Consider the following 6000-nt stretch of genomic DNA (forward strand, 5'->3'; position numbering starts at 1 on the left):
CTGGAGCTCCCATAAGGATGCCCTCAGCCATGGTATTACGCTAAGCTTTAGCCAGGGATCTATCTGCTGGTGAGGCAGTCTTGTGTAGGATGGCTCATTTCCCGCACTCATGAGGAGCGCAGAGGCCCTGCTGTCATCTGGTGCGTCGCTCCGACTCTATGCTGCCTTTTCCTCACGTTGCGTGCTTCTCATGAGATCTTGCATGATGAGTCCCCACACACCTCCTTTCGTAGGAAAGGCTTGTTCCTAGTCCATGACGAAGTCTGTGAATCTGGTTGGCTTCCTTCTTTCCTGTTGGGGCCGGTTCTGATCAGTGGCTGCTTTGGGGGATTGGGTGGTTATGCGGGATGTGTCGCATGGGGTTTGTTCTGCTGAGGTTGCTTCCCGGTGTGGTTCTCTAGACCGGGGTGTGGAGCTTATGGGTACATGTTGATTATGGTTTTCTTCTTCCCTGACCGCCCTCTCTTGTTGTTGAGGGCTGTTGGGTAACTCCCATGGGTCATGGCCATCGTCCAGTAGGCAGGAGTTAACTCTGGGGAACCATGAGCTAGTACAAAAATGCTGCAAATCTAACTTCCACTTGAGATGCAAGCTTTAACTGTTTGTTGATTGACTATAATCTAGAATACATTTGAAGCAAAATAGATCTTTCTAATGCTTCTTTATGCAAATTCCCAAATATACAAAGATAATGTCACATTGGAATATTGGCATGGCACCAATTGGCTTGGGGAGCCAAAAGTTGCTCCTGGTAGCTGTTTGTATCATGCTAACCAGGCTCTCCGAGGATAGAAGCAGGTGCTAAATAGCCTGCCGGTCCCAGCAATTTCGAACCCTATATAATCTGCATGGATCGACCCCTAGTGCACGTTTTTATTGCAAAGAAATATATATATGTGCTAGGAAATGTGTTTAGGTGTATCCCTCTTGAAAACATGATCAATTCAGGAAATGTGTTCAGGAATAGGCCTTCTGTACGGGTCTTGGGGTGAATACAAGCTCACACAGATACAGGGTGTACTTTGTATAGAGCTGATTCTTAGCGCAGCTCCTGGTAGTCACAATTGAATTCATTTTGTTTATAGTAGTTTATTTTCGACATTTTAAGTATTGTGATGTTGGCATCTCACTGTCTATGTGATGCTTGTTGTGTGAGTGCATGCATCCTGTGCATGCAAGGTATCTGCATATCGTTTGTGATGCATGTAGGTATGTGTGCGTCATTTCTGGAGTATTTGGGTACTTGTGTAATGTACAGAAATGTCAGGGGTGTCTGTTGTGGTTGCATTAATTATATTACGTATGGTATTTGCATGCTTGGTTGGGACACTGTGCTGGGTGTCGGTATGTTATTAGCAGTTGGATAGGTTGAACCTGCTGGCTCTACGGCCGTTATTCGTTGGTGGGGTGGTTGTTATGTTTGTTTTCATCAAGGGATATTGGAAGGCTGTCCTACGCTGTCACTGCATGTGTTGCATTGGAGGCTGTGCAACACCACTAGGGAGCAGATTAGTGTAGTGTGACCTTGCATTGCATAGGACCCAAAGCCCGGGTTCTGTACCTCCCTGGGAGGTGTAACCACGTCCAGTTGTTAGGAAACCTGCAGTTTCCTACTTATCGTAACCCCATAACTCATAGAATATTTGTGCATAGTAGGTTTTGTATGTACATTAGGATCTGTTGCTTCAGTATGTATATAGCCCTGGTGACTGAGTTGGATGTTTGTGTTGGTGTAATGTTGATTGTGTGATAATTGTAGAGAAGGGAGATGTAGTTACATGTTGAATGTTGTCCTGTCTTGCTGACCATATGAATGCTGATAGAAGGTTGATATATGTGTGACTGACAGCTCAAGAGAATATTGACCAGTGTGAATGTTCTGAATGTATCCATTGGGAGCCTATGCTGGAGTGCTCGAGGATGGCCAGTGGGTGTTTTCTCTCCTGTATCTAGCATAACATTCATTGACACCCTTAATGCAGGGCTCACAATTTGCACTAGCCATTGGGTAGTGATAATTGACTCTTAGGGAGTGAGAAATTGTGTGATATCTGCATATGGGGAATTGATGGGGCAAGTGGAATTTTGTATCTGGCTAGTAGCTTCAAACTTACTTGAAATCTTTACTCTGCCTAATGTACAGTATACAATAAAGTGTGTGTTTTGCTTGTACCATGTTAGCCAAGAGTTAAATAGAATGATGATCCAGAAAAAACGAGTCGATACCTGTTAATAGGCTTAAAAAGTCATTTATTTTGCATATTGAGCCTAGATGCCCATAAAAGGCACTCATGCCTGGAAAGAAGCAGAAAGAAGAGCAAATAAACGAAAACGTGGGAGGGGTGAATTTGTTACTGTAGAAGTAACGAACGGGGTGAATGTTGGGATGGAAATGAGCCTATCCCACCCACCTAAGCGCTTCCAAGTTAGGCGTACCCCATAAGAAGCCATATAACCCACAAGGGGGGAGCAGCCCCCACCTATAGGGCACATATAAAGGCTCTGTAGCACATAGAAGTAGGCAAACAGCACTAGCCCTGTCCCTGCCCCGCAACTCCATTTTGTATTAGGTCAAGAAAAGGCACGCTGATGGCCTGCGATGCGCACGTCCCGAGTTCACTCTGGGGTGCCAAGCTCAACATTGGCACACCAAGCCTGCTCCACACCAGCACTGTCCCCACGGATATCCATTTCCCTCCTGTCCCTTCACTGTTGTAAATATCTAGTACTGCTTCCAGGAATGCGCCCTGCGAAGAGCGTGAGACAGTACCACGCACCAGCGCTGTGTCCATCCATCTCCACTAAACTGCCAGTGGGCCTCTGACCCCCCACCCAGCCAGGCCGAAGCCAGCCACACTCCACCAACCTGACCCCTACCTTTTAACATAAGTGATAAGCATCCGACCCCCAGGCCCTGACCTCCCTAAGGTGCACACTACAGATCTAATGCTCGTACGACTGTATATCTCTCTAATAGCAACACACGTCTCCTGTAACATGAGGCACTGGGAAGGGTAAATCACAGATCAATCCCTAGGGGGGAGACCATGGGTGCGGGAACTGCGGTATTAACAAAGCCCTGAATGTGGGGGTCAGTACGACTGTATTTAATCCTCCCCTCTCCTTGGCAAAGCTTTCCTGTGTTGCCCAGGTGCCCTCATAATGAATGAATAGCCAGTTTCAGTTGTTTAGCTTAGATTAGATATATTGTATCTTATCCATGCCCTGGCCTTCACCGCAAGGATGAGCCCAGCTGACCCACGTGCACCAAGATCGATGGGGATGAACCAGCCAATTAGCGCCTGGCATCACCTATGGAGTAGGCCCATGTATATGTCTGCACCAACCAGCCATATGGATTTCTACCGTATGTAATGTCACTGATAACGCTTTGGGCCTTCTTAATGTGCTGCTCTTGTAATTGTTGGCAGAGCGCTCTTGGGTAGTAGAGTTCTTTGCTGACACTTATATTTTGTACGAGTAAAGCTTGTTGTCCTTGCAAAACTATCTCTTGGACTTATTCCCTAGTGGGTTGTATTTACTCCAGAGTGTGCGCACAGAGATACATGCCTTCACAAGTAACCCCTTGGCTTATCACTGAGCGATAAGGAACCATGTATCTTTAATCCCCGCATTTGAATACTTGTAATCCAATCTTTTCTTAGTAATGCCTGCTTCACACCAACTGGGTTTTCCACCAACTAAAGCATTGAACGGGTACAGTCCTCCAAAAGTGAGACAGTGCAACTGTGCAATGCCTTCAGAGACACATTTGCGCCTCTATTTAGCTCATCCAGTACATCTTCATAGAGGGATCCTTTAAGAGGAGTCATACCTAAAGAGTTTCGGAATCTTCCAGTCCATGGCTGACTTCAAGGACTGCAGCCCCAGCTTGTATCGTGCATCAGCCAGCTCACTGGCAAATTCAAGACCATCTCCCAAATCTTTCCTTCATACTGATCCCATTTTAGTACCTGCACAAATGGAGAGATTTCCAAGGCATACAACAGTGATGGAATAATCTTAGTTTTATAGTACTCAATTACTGAATGTATCGAGAATTTGCAAAAGTTACTGTAAATTTTCATTTGTGCAATAAGAGGTATGATTTTGTAGCCCAAATCGTATTCTAAAGAGCATCAGGTTTGGATGGCTCTCAACTTTAGCCCTAGGTATGTGTCAATACTCCGAGCACATTCTCCAGACCCACTACCTTCCACTTCCTCCTCACCTGAATCACTGGTCGCAGAGGCGTTAAGGTTCAGGCGACGTCTGTAGCTGTAGTCCTTCTCTTTTTTAGGAGGGACTGGCTTACCTCGGAAGGAAGCCACAGTGGGCGCCTTTGAGCTGCAACCCTGTGGCCCCTCTTCCGAAGCAGACCGGAAAATGGGGAAAAGCCAGAGGCAGAAAAAACCCCAAAGAAGTCCAAACAGGGTGGCAGTAAAGGTTGTCTTGAAGTCGCCAACGGGTTGAATAAGGAGTCCTGATTGGCACATTATAATCCTGGTCCGTGAGAAGAGTACTCCAGAACGTATCCCCGGAGGGAGAACCAGACCAACTTCAGAGCGGCAGTAAGCAGGAAAAGGTGGTAACGTATGTGGAAGCCTGTAGACTAACCCAGGGGTAAGCGGCAATGATAGAGGAATAGCTGCAGGAAAGAGGTAGGAGCTACTGTGGAGAAAGAGACAGGCAAGGAAAAAATGAAAGCAGACTGCCTTAGACCGGCGAGGAAAAGGGAATTCAGGGGGATCGGGAGAGACTACGGGGAAAGCTTCCGGGCGAGACCACAGAAGAGCGTGAGAAAGAGAGAGAGCGACCACATGGGGACAGAGACCCACGCAAAACAGGAGCCAGGAACAGTCCGGCAAAAGCAGAGAAAAACGTTCCAAATAAACAAAGGAACAAGAAAGATGAAAGGGAAAACTAGCGTATTAACCGAGCAGGAGGGAAAACTGAATTAGCGGGTGCAACGCACCGGCTGCTGGGAGTTTGGGGATTAAGAACCTCCCAGCAGCCGCCATGATGGAAAAAAGACTAGACTGCTGCCAGAAACCTGTGTAGGAACGTGGTGGCACCATCAATGGCTGCCCAGTCTCCACTGTCTCCATACACGCTAGGCGCCTGGGCGCATTACAGCATGCCCCCTCCTAGACGGCTCAGTGGAATTTGGTACGTAGAGTAGGGGCAGGAACAAAGGAAGCGGGTTTCCAAGAATTCACCTACCTCAGGTACCCCTTCCAGCTGATCACATACTCAAGGCGACCCCAGCGGTATCTGGAACTGCAAATGCGGGAAACCTCATATTCAACATCAGGACCGCCTTGAAGGTGTTTATAGTCAGAAACAGGCTGACGGGAGGCATCAGGAACAAAGGTCTTAAGGAGAGAAGAATGAAAGACAGGGTGAATGCGTTTGAGGTTGGGAGGTAGTTTGAGCTTAAGGGCTACCGGGTTGATCTTAGCAAGAATGGAGAAAGGACCCAGAAAATGAGGAGAGAGCTTAGATGGGTGTGCCCAGCAAGGTAGAAACTTGGTAGAGAGCCACACCTTAGAGCCAACCTCCCAATCTGGGCAGTCCTTGCGATGTCGATCCACCTGCCGCTTGTAGGTCCTCAGACTGGCTTTGAGGCTTTGTCTTGCTGATTCTTGGGCTTCTAAGATCTTAGCCAGTGTTGCATCGATGGCGGGCAGGTTGGTCTGACTTGTCCAGGTTGGGAAAATGCTACAGGGATTATATCCATACGTACAGTAGTACAGAGCCTTGCCGATGGCGGTGTGTCTTGAGTTATTGTAAGTGAATTCAGCAGTGGGTAGCAAGGGCACCCAATTGTCTTGTTGTTGGTTGCTGTAACAGCGAAGATACTGTTCCAGGGTCACATTGAGTCTTTCAGTCTGCCTGTTAGTTTGGGGATGGAAACCCGATGACAGGGCTCTTTCCTTTCCAAGTTGGTGGTGCCGGGCTTTCCAGAATTTGGAGGTATATTGACTGCCTCTGTCAGAC

Source organism: Ambystoma mexicanum, chromosome 2p, assembly GCF_040938575.1.
Source record: "Ambystoma mexicanum isolate Mex_15411 chromosome 2p, UKY_AmexF1_1, whole genome shotgun sequence".
Taxonomy (NCBI): domain Eukaryota; kingdom Metazoa; phylum Chordata; class Amphibia; order Caudata; family Ambystomatidae; genus Ambystoma; species Ambystoma mexicanum.